The following is a 15,610-nucleotide window of genomic DNA, read 5'->3' as shown; positions in this document are numbered from 1 at the left end:
ATAGAGTCAAGATCCTTTATAAATAACCTATTTAATTATAAAAAATACAGTTCTGAAAAGCAATTTAATAGGGTGATAGACAGTCAAGATAGGTATGTCATATGCAGATAAAAGGAGGTAATAGTTGCATTTCTGTATCCAGCATTGATCAGAAAATGCCTAAAATATTTTTTTAAGAAATGTTTCTTTTAAATGGATCATTGACCAACTAGAGCATATTGAATAAAATAATCAGGATGGTGAAATGCCTAGAAATTATTTTTAATAAGAAACACTTAAATAAGCTTTACTGATAAAAAAAAAAGAGCAGTCCAATGATCTAGAGATGTTTAGCATAGAAGAGAAAATACTGGGCGCCTGGGTGGCTCAGTTGGTTAAGCGACTGCCTTCGGCTCAGGTCATGATCCTGGAGTCCCGGGATCGAGTCCCGCATCGGGCTCCCTGCTCGGCAGGGAGTCTGCTTCTCCCTCTGACCCTCCTCCCTCTCATGCTCTCTGTCTCTCATTCTCTCTCTCTCAAATAAATAAATAAAATCTTTAAAAAAAAAAAAAAAAAAAAGAAGAGAAAATACTTGGGTGAGGGAGAGTGAACATTTTTTAAAAATCTTCAAATAGCTGAGTAGCTACCTATAGAGCTTGAATTTGATTTTTTGAGTTATTCTAGTGGGTCTAAAAAGAACAATAAGTAAGTTGAAATTACAGAGAACTAGACTTATATTTGCTGTAACAAAAACTTGTTAACAATTTGAACATTTTAAAAATATAATGAACTGCATTATGAAGTAATAACTTCTGCCACTCCACATTGTAGAGTGGAAGAAACAGACTCTATATTGTGCATATCTGGAGGGCAATGGTTATGTTTCATGTTTCTTTACTTTTAATAGATGTAGCATGTTTATGTGTAGAGGAAGACCTATAAAGAGCTCAAGAGCCTTTGATTGCATGGATGAATGGTTGTGTTTGGACCTCCATGAATATTTCCATGTTTCTAAATGGACCAGGCTACCTGAGAAAGAATATAAGTAAACTTGGTTAAGGGGTGACTGAATAGAAAACATGTGAGAGATGGAAGTGAGAGATAGTATATGGTGAATAAGTTTCAGGACATATCTACCCCAGAACCATTTGCTTACCTTCTAGGGTAGTAAAAACCCAGGCAATTTCTCCTCTTCTCCACAGGGGAGATTTATTTACATTCCAGAGAGAAAACCTTCTTTCTGGAAGGAAGGATGGACTTATGTGCCAACCACCCTATATAAACTTTGAATTTCATAATTTCAGGGTTCCCCTCCTAAGGTAGAACCCTGGTAAATGTTCAAGTGAACATCTGCCCTCATTGTGTTGCCCTGTGGGGGCTTGGAAATCTGATGCTAAAATTTCTCTATCAACTTAGCAGATGAATGGAAGAAAGGAAGGAAGGAAAGGAGGAAGGAAGATTGGGTATTTATCTGTCAGGAACTCTTTATATTCCTGCATGGGATGGAAATTTCATAGATAATGATGAAGACCTATTCAATTTTTAGATACATGTTGTTATATATATGTATATATAATATTTTATACATTTATTATCTATTTAATATGTTTATTAAATAGATATATATTTTTATATGTATTTATATTATATACATATTTTTGTCAGATCACCGTTGGTAATTTTAAGTGATGTTTTCAGTCCCATGACAACAAATAAAATTCAATTCCTAGAAAAAAAAAATGAAGACCAAAGATTCTGCAAGATTTTTGAATTCAAAGTATCTCCTAGAAAGTATGCAAATTTCTTAATATAAAGAGAAATTTTTATCTCTGATAAATTATTAGTGAACAATTTTTCAATAAACAGCACGGTGATTTGAGATAAATTACTTAAGAAAGTAACAAAGAACCCCTTTTCTGAGGTAACACAGATGGATTCTCACAAAGATCATCTCTTAAAATGACTGAAATGGAAAGAAAAATCATTTGGCCTAATTTTTCCTCAGGACATGTTCAAAATATACTGAATTCTCCTCTGAACAGAAAAAATAACAAAATCTGTTAAACTGAAGATTCTAGAAACTTTTCACTTGCTATCTTGCTGGCATTTTGGGTCTTGAGAAGAGCTTTAGTCAAACGAACAACTCTCCAATGTAACCATAGGCATTTACTTTTTTTTCCAAGTTCATTAGGGTATAAGGTGATTCATGAAGAACTTCAAAAAGGATTGATTAATGCATGTCTAGTTTCTGTAGTTAAAACATTTGAAAACTCTTTACTCCCCCCAAGTTTTAATGGTGATTCACCTAAAAAAATCTCTCTCACTGGCAGAAACACATGTTAGCTACATTTATACACTAAGAGAAACACCACAGAGACCAAAATATTATGTTACTAAGTTAATGATAAGCATATCTCATAGAATTTGCTGTAATCGATATCTGTGACCAAGCTGGCAACAGATTAAACAGTGCCCTATATCAAATCCCTGTGAGGCCCCTCCTCTGAGTACTTCACCCACTGACCATTACAGAGCTTATGATATGGTTCACCTTCAGACAATAACTCACTGCCAGTGTGCAGTTTTATTTCAGCTGCTGCATATATATTTGAAAGTTTCTATCTTGTTGCTCAAAGTCAATTATAATATTTATTCATATGCTAACAAAAGCATTATGTTATACACATTGCATACAATTAGCATTGAATATTGTTATCCAGTGACTTATAAGCAAGTATCTGTGTACCCAAACTTTGAGAGATGAAGACAGTGCAAAAAGCTGTAAGACATAGTAAATATAATATTCTATATGTGTCTTGTCATGCCACTGAACGATTCCAAAAAAGTCTCACTGGTGTTTTATCTGATCTTCAGAACTACAAGGTGACCCACTCTCTGAGTTTTAAAAGGCCATCAAGTGAGAGGAGTTTAGCTTATTCTGAATGACTCCAGAAGGTCGAACTAAACGAGCGGATGAAATCCATAGGGAGCCACAATTTAACCCAAAATAAAGGAGCCTTTATGACCATTACATCTCTTTGTGTGCTTTGGTTTGCTTTATAGTGTGTCTCTTATCAATGGAAATGTCTAACACAGTGGCAAAAAGAAGTCAAGTATCCACGAGTAGCTGGATGAGATGACCTTTCAAATTTCTCCAAATGTTGGAATCCTGAGTACACGCTCTAGTTCTCCTTTAGTTAAAAATGGGTAGTAGCTTGCTGTCCTTCAGATCCTAAAGGGGGAGTATATCACTCCTTCTGTTCCCTTCTCTAATCTGGACACATGCCCAGTTAAGATGAAGAACAGTTTAGCCATGAGCTTCAGCTGCTGCGTGGCTAATGGAAAAGGAGCCCAGGAATGCACACTGTCTCTGTGTCTACTCAATGCCAACAGGCTCGCCTGATTTGAACAAAAATCCAGTCAAGCTGCCTCTTTGGCAGCATGCAAGCAACACATCTGGGTGCCTTACAAGATTTCTGACTGAAGTAAGGGGTATGTTTTCAAACTATGTAGGCCGGACATTAAATGCTCTCTTCCCCACTGGGCTGTGCCATAATCTAGTGAAAGTTGATCATGAAATCCATGGTATCTTGAAGCAGAAGGATCTCAGAAAAGATCTTAACCTACATTTCTCAAAATAGAAACACTACCCCATGAAGGCTCCATGGGGAAAAATGGTATGATACCAAAGAAATTGCATATTTAGGTCTTTCTAGAAGACTCACAATGCACATTATTATAAGTAAATATTGTGAGAAGTCTTATTGCAAAGAAACTTTGGGAAACATAGATCTGACCAACACAGTTTTTTTTTTTCTTTGTATGGTGCTCATTAACATTCCATAGAAAACACACTAGGAAATAATGGTATTTTTAGTACCAAACTCCCTTTTTTACATATGAAGAAACGTAGGTCCAGAGAGATAAAGTGACTTGTCCCATGCTGAATATACTGACAGAGTTATGACTAAAACTTGGGTTTCCTTGCTCCTAATCCAATATTCTTTTCCCTGGTGGACTGTCATGATCATATTCTTGACTTTTCTATTTCATTTCGTCATGCCCAGGTCAGGTGTTGATCCTCAGACTGATCATCTCTGGCTACATGGTAGAGTCTGGGAAAAGCTGTAGGATAAGCACTTGCTTAGCCAATCTACTAGAGCCAGGAATTGGGGTTATGTTATAAAAATAAAACAAGAATATATCAGATCATGGAGAGATGTTAGAACCAAATCTGGAATTTCCCACAACTGAAACATTTTCCACTATCTATTCCATTCTATGGCTGCCTTTAACACATGCATTTCCTCTTTTTCATACTCAATTCCTAATGAACCCTCGCTTAACATGATTCACCTGTTCACATAGAATCCCAAATCTACTCAACCCAACTAAAAATGAGACACCTCAAGACAGCATTCTGTTAATTACAGAAGTGATATGATCATTTTAAGTTCAGCAACTCAGGATTCCTTCTCTAGATGATTCAGTCAGACCCAGACATGGTTCTTGAAGACCACAAAATATATGGACTTTGCATCCTCCCCCAATGCAGACCAATATATAATGGTGGTGGTGGGGGAGAAAGATAGCAGCAGTAAATGTTCCCATTTAAAAAATTAGAAAGGGGAACACATCAAACCTTGGACATTTATAGATGGCAATAGCAAAATGAATATTGGATGAGTGACTAACATCTTTGAAAATCAATCTCCTGGGAAGATTTCCCCTACATTTTTCAGAACCAGCCATAAAAGAGGCATTGTAGTACTCCCTTGGGTTGTCCTAACTTAGTTGTTCAATCACTTGACAAGTGATAATAGTATCAGCAAGGAGCTAAATTTTAATTTTATTTAATTTTAACTAATTTAAATCTACATAGCTATAAGTGGCTAATGGCTACCATATTAGCACAGCTCTAGAATGATCCTATATCAAGGTTAATTTCCAACCAGAACCATAAACTATAGCAATTAGCAAGATGAGCTTTGCGAGGTAAGAGGAGCAAGAGAATATGAAATTGGGGTTCTCTGATTCACCCCTTCTTTCTCTGTATATTCACATTTCAAACCACAATCTTATGTTATCCTTAGCATTAGAAGCAGAGTCCCTTAGAAAACACTATACTAACATTGCAGCTCAGAAAGACCAATGATTATCTGCTCTTAAGCAGTTTCAGATCTTCCTTATAACAAAGTTATATACTTATCCTATTGTTTCTGGTTCTGTTTTTCAGCAAAGTAACTTCGGACAGGAACTTCTTGCCCTTTTGAAATATGTTAATGGAGGCCATCAGAAATATTCAGTAATGTATGCTAATCTAACAATTTACCACAAAATTCTTACACTTTCATCCCCAAAGAGCACAGTATATCTGATCCCAAGAGAAAGATCAGGTTATTGCTTCCAAAGATTTACAGCTTTTCATTCTGGAATAGGAAAATGCTCTGTATTTCCAGCCTCAGTTCCATATTTTCTCCAAGTTTGTTTTGTCACACACTTGCCAATTTGAGTACTAGTGTTCTTTTGGTTGCAAGTGACAGAAATCCATTTAAGCCAGAAAAAAAAGGGCAGGGGGCGGAGAGGAGGGAAGTTCGTACTGTATGGACGTAGAAAGCTCTCATAGAAGACAAGACAGAAGTAGTCAGCAGTATTTATAAACAAGAGCTGTGTTCTAGATACGACTAATAGCTGGTAAAATGTATGACATCTTTTAAGCCCCAACTCACACATAAAGGTGTAAATTCCTTTTTTTTTTTTGCAGGTAAATCTTCAGGAAGATTCCTGAACTCTTTGTTTTTGATATACACCGCTTACATTTTAGGTTTTCTTAGTAGCTGCCAAGGAAGATTTTAAAATGTAGTGGTACTCCATAGTTTAGTTTATCATGGCCTCTCGAGAATTGAATGACCCTCTGTCACAGTTTGTTCTCACTTTAGACTCACTCAATGACATAGCACTTTGGATCCTGTACTGTGGCTTACTCCATCAAATTACTTCTAGCTTCACTTTATAAGAAAAGGATTTTTTTCTGCTTACATTTGTACTTCATCTTCTTTCCTTTTTACTTTTCATTTGTTTTCCATTTCTATTAGTATTCCCTTCACATGCACAAAACCAAAAGGACCGAAATAGCAAACAACATGCCAAGAGCACTCCCGACACCCTTGAACAGTTCGCAGAGCCTGGAAAGTGAGGAAAAGGAGCATGCGCACCAAGGGTGAATAGGCTATCATTCTTCTGCTACTAAGAACTGTCTGACAAAAGACCCATAGCAGATGTACCAAAACACTTCAATAAAATTTCATACAATCTGAGGACACAGCGTGGTAATTAGAACAAAAAAGCCAAAAGCTCTGTTCCTGGAGAACTGTTTGCCTTCGGAAGAAATGGGTCAATGGTGGTAGATGGATAGGAAACCAAATTTTATGAAGAATGAACTAAAGATACTGGAAAACTTTCCCTAGCATCAGAAAATTATAAAATCAAAGGTAAAAGGAACCTGAAAGCCATTTCTTCCAATCTACTATAAAACGTGTAAAGTTTCTACCAACTATTTGTCCATCCTGTGCCAAAAATATCTCTAATAAGGATAAGTTCCCTCTCACTGCAAAGCAGCATATTTAATAGAAATATTTTAAAATAAGTTTTAGTGAAGTATCACACATGTGGAAATTTTCACAAATCATAAATGCATAGCTTGATAAATGTTCAGAATGTGAACTCACCCCCCAACATTTTTTTTGTTTGTTCTTGAGGGCCATCCGTTTATTTGACTTATTTTTTAAAAAAATTATTAAGGTATAATGGACATATAACATATTAGTTCCAGATGTACAACAGAATGATTCAATATTTGTATATATTGTGAAATGATCACCACCAAATGATAAGTGTAGTGAACATACACCACCTCACACAATTTTTTTTCTTGTGATGAAAACTTTTAAGATCCACTCTCTTAACTACTTCCAAATATACAATATGTTATTATTAACTATAGTCACCATGCTGTACATCACATCCCCAGGACATTTATTTTATAACTGGAAGTCTGTATGTTTTGACCTGCATTACCCACTTTGCCCCTGCCCCCCCACCTCTGGCAACCATTAATCTGTATTCTGTATTCATGAGTTTTGTTTTTGTTTTTAAGATGCCACACATAAGTGAAATCATACAGTATTTGTCTTTCTCTGTCTGACTTATTTCACTTAGCATAATGCCCTTAGGGTCCATCCATGTTGTCACAAATGGCAGGATTTCCTTCTTTTTTAATGGCTGAGTAATATTCCATCATATATATGATATACATCACATTTCTTTATTCATTCATCCATCAGTGCAAACACAGGTTGTTTCCATATCTTGGCTATTGTAAATAATGTTACAGTGAACATGGGAGTGTGGGTATCTTTTTGAGTTAGTGTTTTCATTCCCTTCAGATAAATACCCAAAAGTGAAATTGCTGGAACAATTATGGTAGTTCTATTTTTAATTTTTTGAGGAACCTCTATACTTTTTTCCATAGTGGCTCTACCAATTTACATCCCAGCAATGGTGCACAAGGGCTCCCTTTTCTCCACATCCTCGCCAACACTTGTTATGTCTTGTCTTTTTGATAATAGCCATTCTAATGGGGGTGAAGTAATATCTCATTGTGGTTTTGATTTGCATTTCCCTGATGATGAGTGATGTGAAACATCTTTTCATTTGTCTGTTGCCCATCAGCATATTTTTGGAAAAATGTCTATTCAGTCCTTCTTCCCATCTTTTACTTGGATTGTTGTTCTTTTGTTATTGACTTGTATGATCTTCTTATATTTCCTGGATATTAACCCCTTACAAGATGTATAATTTGCCAATATTTTTTCCCATTTAGTAGGTTGCCTTTTCATTTTGTTGATGATTTCCTTTGTCATGCAGAAGTTTTTTTGGTTTGATGTTGTACCACTTGTTTACTTTGCTTTTATTGACTTTGCTTTTGGTGTTAAATCCAAAAAAAAAATCATCATCAAGACAGATGTCAAGGAGCTTACCACCTATGTTTTCTTCTAGGAGTTTTTAGTTTTGTGTCTTACATTCAAGTTGTAAATCCATTTTGAAATGATATCTTGTGTAGGGTGTAAGATAATAACTGAGTTTCATTCTTTTGCATATGGCTGTTTAGATTTCCCAAAACCATTTATTGAAGAGACTGTTCCCCATTGTATATTCTTTGCTCCTTTGTCTAAATTAATTGACCATATATGTGTGGATCTATTTCTAGGCTCTCTATTAGGTTCCATTGATCTATATCTGTTTTTATGCCAATACCATACTGCTTTGATTACTATAGCTTAGTAATATAATTTGAAATCAGGGAATATGATGTCTCCAGCTTTGCTCTTCTTTCTGATGATTGCTTTGGCCACTGGGGGTCTTTTGTGGTTCCATACACATTTTAGAATTGTTTTCTCATTTCTGTGAAAAATGTCATTGGAGTATTGATAGGGATTGTACTGAATCTATATATTGTGTTAGGTAGTATGGACATTTTAACAATATCAATTCTTCCAGTCTATGAGCATGGAATATCTTTCCATTTATTTGTGTCTTCAATTTCTTTCATTAAGCTCTTACAGTTTTCAGTGTATAGGTCTTTCACCTCCTTGGTTAAATTTACTACTAAATGTTTTATTCTTTTTGATGCAATTGCAATGAAATCCCCTTTTAACTACCAAGAAATAAATCATTAACAGCATCCCAGAAACTCCCTTTAGGTCCCTTCCCAGTCACTTAGTCCTAGAAGTAACCATTATCCATTATCTGTCACCATCAATTAGTTTGCCTGGCTTTAAATTTTATGTAGTTTGCCTGGCTCCTTTCATCCTCATATACTCTTTGTAAGAGGGAATATGCTACAAACATTTTGGAAAACTGTTTGGCATTATCTACTGAAGATAAACACGGGCATATAACAAGCCCAAATGTGTACATATGTGCACTAAAAGGCATACTTAAGAATATCCATAGTATCACTGTTCATAATAGCCCCAAAATGAAAAGAACCCTGACATGCCCATCCACTGTAGAATGGACAAATAAATTATAATATATTCCCATAATTGAATGAGATGAGTGAACTGTTTCTCACAAAGGTTATTCAATATTTTGAATATTTCAGTATTTTGACACCTCTCATTTTTTAAAGATTTTTTGTGCTTGAGTGGATGTCTGAGCCTAGCTTTTTGACCAAATTTAAAGAACAAATATAATCTTGCTTTCATACTATTGATATGATTGTCATGAACTATTAATAATTAAATTAATCTACAGCATGTTTAACATCACAGTAAAATATTTTAATGGGTAAAAGTTCATTTAGAATATATCCACTGACAGTCTACTCACCACATCACATAAGAAATATGTAAAGGAACTGGTAAGTTACACACAACTGTAACTCTATGGCTCTTTTTTATCCACTAGACTTTTCCTACTTCAACTCCAAATAAGATCCAAAAAAGACAGACAATGACTTACAAGAGAGAGAGAAATAAATACAATTCTGTCCATTTAAAGAGGTTATTTGGTTCAGATAATCTCCCTGTTACCTAACTGCTCTTAGTAAGTGATGTGAATATTGTTTGTTTCTCGGTTCCTCATGAATTACATCTCTATCTCTACTTTCAAGATCTGGTTATGCACTACCAATCATTCACATTGTCCAATGTTCCTTCAGAACAGCCCTTCACTGCTTGCCTGTCCGTCATTTTATACAGGGAGCTACTGACAGAAGCACTTGGAACTTTCCTGACTCTAACCTTAAATGGCCTAAAGTACTTCACCTGGGTGAGATAAGGAATCTGCCTCCTTCCCTCAGTTTCCATGTGGAGTCTGGCACTTCTCATAGGATCTTCTTCAAGTTTATCAAACTTAAGGAAAAAAAAAATCCTCCCCCCCCCCCCCACCAAAAGAAAGACTCCAACAATTTCAAACTAACCTGGGAGCAGATCAGTATGACGCTTAATACCTTACATCTATTTGTAAAATGCCAATGTCATGAATAATTTTCCACCATACAAGTTAAACTATAGTTCAGTCATAATAACCAAGTCTCCCTGAAATGATATAATTATTTCTTAGTCCTGAACTGGATTTATTATATTATCATTTATTCATTAATTTAATCAATAAATATTTATTCAGCATTTAAGCATGTGCCAGACACTATTCCAGAAACTGGAGATGCAACAGTAAATAAAACAGACAGCAAGAGTTAGATATTAATATATCTAAGAAAAAAGTTAGATATTAATATAGCTACAGGAAAAAGTGCTGAGGGAGGGAAGAAGAGAGGGATGGGGCTCAAGATGTCTTAGGACTATATCTTTAGGACCCTGGGCAAGATAAACCAGGTTAACACACACTTAAATATGTTGTACTTTCTATCTTGACAAAATATGCTTCCATTAGGACCTGGAAGGGAAGGTTTGAATTTAGAATTTTAGTACTTCTAGAACTCCTTAGGGCTCCATGCTGGAACTTGGCAGCACAGAGAGATCTGGCTCCATCTTCCTAGCCCTAAGCCCATGGCAACAAACGCCATCCCCCCACCCCCCTGCTCTTCTCTTCCCACACTTGATTCCACTATACCAAAAAAGGCCTTGTGCACACCCATGTGCATGCCTCAGTGCACATTTCTTTCTTCTTTTTTTAAAATTTGAATTCAATTTAATTAACTTATAATGTATTATTAGTTCCGGAGGTAGAATTTAGTGATTCACCAATTGCATATAACATCCAGTGCTCATAACATCAAGTGCCTCCTTAATGCCCATCACCCAATTACCCCACACCCCCATCCCTCAGTCCACACTTCTAAGCTCCGTTTACCCCTCGACCACTTTGGAATCTAGTGGTGTGTGTAACAGTGGCAGAGACCATCCTCAGGAGGACAGACCTAGGCAAGAGGCCCTTGCAGGTCCTGGAAGAAGGATCAGGGCCAAGCAGGCAAGAAATGTTGGAGTTTTGAATACCTGGACATTGTCTCAAAAAGTGGGGATGGGCACAAGCCCCTGGTGGCCCCACAGACTCCTAGCCCTATGAGTATGGATAAGAGGTTCTGAGTGGGGTCTTTTAAATTGAAGGCCAAGGGCAAACCAACCCCACTTTCCCAGGTTCCAGTGCACTTTTCCATGTATGTGAATATGTAATATATGTATGTATATAATATATGTGTGTGTATATCTGTATCTATGTATGTGTATCTGTCTATCCATCCATCTAGATAGGATATATTGTAGAAATAGGTATGTTGAGTACTACCAGTTGGAAAGTATTAGCCCCTTGAATCATGTAAGCTAATTTGCCATTTTCTGATTCCATGTTAATCAAACACTATTCTGACCACAAGTTTGGCTTCCTATGTGGTTTGATTATAGGGACAGAAGGTGCCATTACATCATAGCATGTATTCTGATCCTTTGACTCATGGGATAGTCATATTACAGGTTGTGTTTAATGATTGGTAATATTTAATATATTGCCTTTGTATAAGTTTTGTTAGCGTGTGTCAATATCCCCTAAGTCCAGTAAACTATGAAATAGTAGCAAGATAACTTTTCTGAAATTGATGGTTCATGGACCAGTTGCTTGACAACGAATTCACTACAGGAAATGCACACTAGAGACCACTCAGCGGTGAGCCAGCTGATCTTCCCCAGCAACACTAGCAAGGGTAGCCTGAGCCAATTTAAACAGTGAGGAGACAGCCCAGCAGGCAAATACTGTGCATGCTCAAGTAATACATGATAACTCAGTGCCGGGAGTTCTCGCCTAACCTTGCATGCTGCCAGAAACGTAGCAGGGCTTCCTGCGGTGGGAATAAGAACCCTGCCGACCACTCTGCAGCAGGTGCACCAAGAGAGTAGAGAGTGGGAGGCTCACACCCGACAGTCCCTCTCCTTCCCAGTTATCTAATTTTTTCACAACTAGATTCTTTGCCTATTTCCTTTCAGTGCATATGTGTGTCAGCAACATGACATAAGTATTGCTCTCGCTGAATCCAGGATTTTGACATGAAACCACTCCGAACACAGAAAGCATACAGTGTTACCCTGTGTTTGTAGTCAGGAAAGATGCACTCCTTTTTAAGGAAATTTATTAAAAAATTAAAAAATGGCCTGAGGTGGGAAAGTTCAAATGTTCTGAACACTGAATTTTATAAAGCATCGTCTACCAAATCAGACAAGTAGATACTCATTGGGATCCAATATTTAAAATGATGGCAGGCTTCTTAGTTATAGTCACCTTAAGAACAGGATAAGTCAAATGACATGCAACCCAGAAAGAGATCTATGACTATCTGAGCTACGAACAGTGTCCAATGTGGTCACAGTGTGCATGTAATATAGAACCCTTCTTCCTTCCCCCTCTTCTTTTCCTCATTTCCTCCCTTTGCCCCTTCTTTCTATAACTATCCTGGGAATTCACCATATGACAAGCACTTGGGTAGGTACTAGGCATACAGAAGTGAAACTCAACATGTTTCAGGTGCCTTTTGGAGCTTAGAATCTAATACCATAAGTGCAAAAAGTCAAGGGTAAAGTCTCAGAGGGGATAAAACTTGCAGACCCGGCTGTGTAGCAAGGTCTGGTTCACTTATTGGGATGACAGGCATAGGAAAAAGGCTTGCCCTCCATTCAATGCTAATTTACCTTTTTTTTTTTTTTTAAAGATTTTATTTATTTATTTGAGACAGAGAGAATGAGATACAGAGAGCATGAGAGGGAAGAGGGTCAGAGGGAGAAGCAGACTCCCTGCCGAGCAGGGAGCCCGATGCGGGACTCGATCCAGGGACTCCAGGATCATGACCTGAGCCGAAGGCAGTCGCTTAACCAACTGAGCCACCCAGGCGCCCTAATTTACCTTTTTTAACCAGAGCTACTCACACAGCGCAATTATTATGGAAAAATCCACTGAAAACATAAAACAACACATCATTAATACCTACATTTTTGTGCCATGAGAATATTATATAGCTTTGACATCTTGTTTGTTAGAATCTTTAAGTGAGTTACAAATGTACGAGAACATTATTCTGTGTTAACAAAGCTTTACTTATTGTTCAAAGGCAGGAATAATTTATCCTGAACTCCTGCCTCGCCTCACTTCTCCATCTATGCTGAAAGTATGCAAATCCAATGATACTCTAATGATGTCAACTTAATTGAAGAACGGTTTAAAATGAGACTGACCCGTTCTCTTCTCCCCTGACTGTTCTAAATATATTTGAAAGTTAGAGTTTAGATATTTTTTCTCACTTCTAAGCACCAGAATTCCAAAGAGTTCTTTGTAGAATATTTGGGAGATTATCAATCTTGACCAAAATAAAAAACTCAATTCTTTTGTTCATGTAGGAGACTATGTATCTACAGTATTTAGCTCATGTACATATTTGAAAAAATAGTAATTATATCTCAAGGAAAACAATTCCAAAAAACAGTTCAGAAGGTTTCTATCTTTGTGCTCATGGCACATTTCTTGGTAGCGACGTGTTATCCTACCCCTCTCCTGCCCATGTTACTGTCCTCTGCATCCCCGTTTCTGAGAAAGTTCAGCCAGCTCTACTTGTGTGGCGTGGAGAAATGAACATTCTTCAGTTGAATGAGTTATGCAACTGAACGGATCAGTGATAACTGTGGTTTAAACTAAATTGAAGAATCGCCAAAAATTAAACTGACCGAACTTCAGATCCATCTTGGCCTTACTTGAACTTACTTAACATGTCTGTGACTGTTTAACTTTCTGCAATTAAGAATGAAACTTAAAATTCTCTACACTAATAAGCAGGGGAAGGCCCAGCAAAAACAAAACATTCTCCTAGAAAGAATTCAATGAGTTCTTACTGACATGACAATGACTCTTCCTTCCTAACTAGATTTTTGATGCAAATTTGTCATTTAAGGTCTGAAAGGTGCTTTAGGGTTTTAGAGGAAAAGTTTTGTATAAACATTGTGTGTTATTACGGGTGAAGATATTTGCACAATTATAGTCCAATTCACTAGAGCAACAGAACACAAATACAAAATACATCTGGAAAAAGAGATTAAAAAAGGAAATATGGGTGGTCACTTTCCCAACCTATACTCTCCCTAATAAATCAGAGTTTGCTTCTATACAAAAATAATAGATCATCTCTCACATCTTGAAAGCTGCTAGAATCATTTCGTGGAAAAGTGGCCTAATGCCTAAACCATCTCCAATCAGCCCTGGAGCTTCCTGAACCTGCCAATGAATGACACCTGTTTGCAAAACATTTATTTGCTCCCTTGCACAATGTGAGCTACTTCTCGGCCTTATACCTGCTCTTCGGTGTAGCCTTTATTTGATCACAGTCCTTGTTTTTCCAGAACATTCTACCATTTTTTCCCTTATTTGTTTCTTTTGAACCCAGTTTCCACTATTATCTTTGGGTCTTTGGTTGAAATTCTTAGAAAAATCCTCCAGGGAATGTGTTTGTTCTTTTCACTGTCATATTTGTGCCTTGGGGGAGGGGGGGGGCCAATATAAATAAGAGACTTAGAGCAAAAACAGAACAAGCCATCTCATCTTTGAGTTGTGTAGCCACAATCAAAACCTCACTCATGATACATAACCATGTGATATTTTACTTTACCTTGTCAAAAGATGGAACACTCCCAAAACATCTCTACTATCTAGCTTTGTTCACTAGGGTGATAGTAGTGGACCAAAGTAGAGTCGAAGAGGGAAACTGAAATTGAGGAAATTGAAATTCTTGTCACTCCCGCCCCCTGAAAAGTGATTGTTTTGAAAGTAGCCACTGAATTCGCAGTCAAAATGTGTAAACTTAGCCTTAAAAATAATGTGGGTTGTTTTGTTTTGTTTCGTTTTCAGAAAAAAAGGGAGATATCACCAATAACCACCCATAGAAATAACTGCCTCTGACGCTCTGAAGACATATCAAATCCCACTCGGATATTTCCCGTTTTGTGAATTCTGTTTGCAGAATTGGGAAAATGCTGATGTAATAACTTCCCAGTTTTTTCCTATGTTCCACACAGTGCTGGAGAAGTCACATGATTTTAGGCACGTATGTTGTTTGGTCATTTTCTTTGCGTCCTTTGGGAGGAATCAAATGGCTACTTTGATGTAATGTGTATGCAGAAACCACTGGGGAAAGCACGTCTTCCTACGGGAATGCATTTCGAAAACTGCACAAATAAAAACAATGTTGAATTTCTGGTATGCTCACTGAGTGCGTGTGTGTATGTGTGTGTGTGCATGGACACATGCAAGCCCCTCTATACACAGATATGAATTGACTGCCTACTTGAGACATCAATAACCACTGGCTTTTTTATAAAAAGGATGTTGTGTCTTACATTTGGACACACATGGAAACTGTTCTTAAATTGCTTTCTGTTTTTATCATTAAATGTGGGAATATACCTAAAGGCCACAGCAAACTCTTCTTTCTGTGTGGTCTAAAAAACATTTATCACTTTTTCCTATAGAAGGAAGGAAATGCTATAGTTAGCATTTTGTGGTAGATGGCAGTAAACGATTCTGAGATATGATAATTACTAGAAGATTTATCCCATGAACAAACTAATAATCCTGGTAG

This window comes from Neomonachus schauinslandi, chromosome 6 (genome assembly GCF_002201575.2).
Source record: "Neomonachus schauinslandi chromosome 6, ASM220157v2, whole genome shotgun sequence".
Lineage (NCBI taxonomy): Eukaryota > Metazoa > Chordata > Mammalia > Carnivora > Phocidae > Neomonachus > Neomonachus schauinslandi.
Note: the sequence above shows the minus strand (reverse complement) of the source record.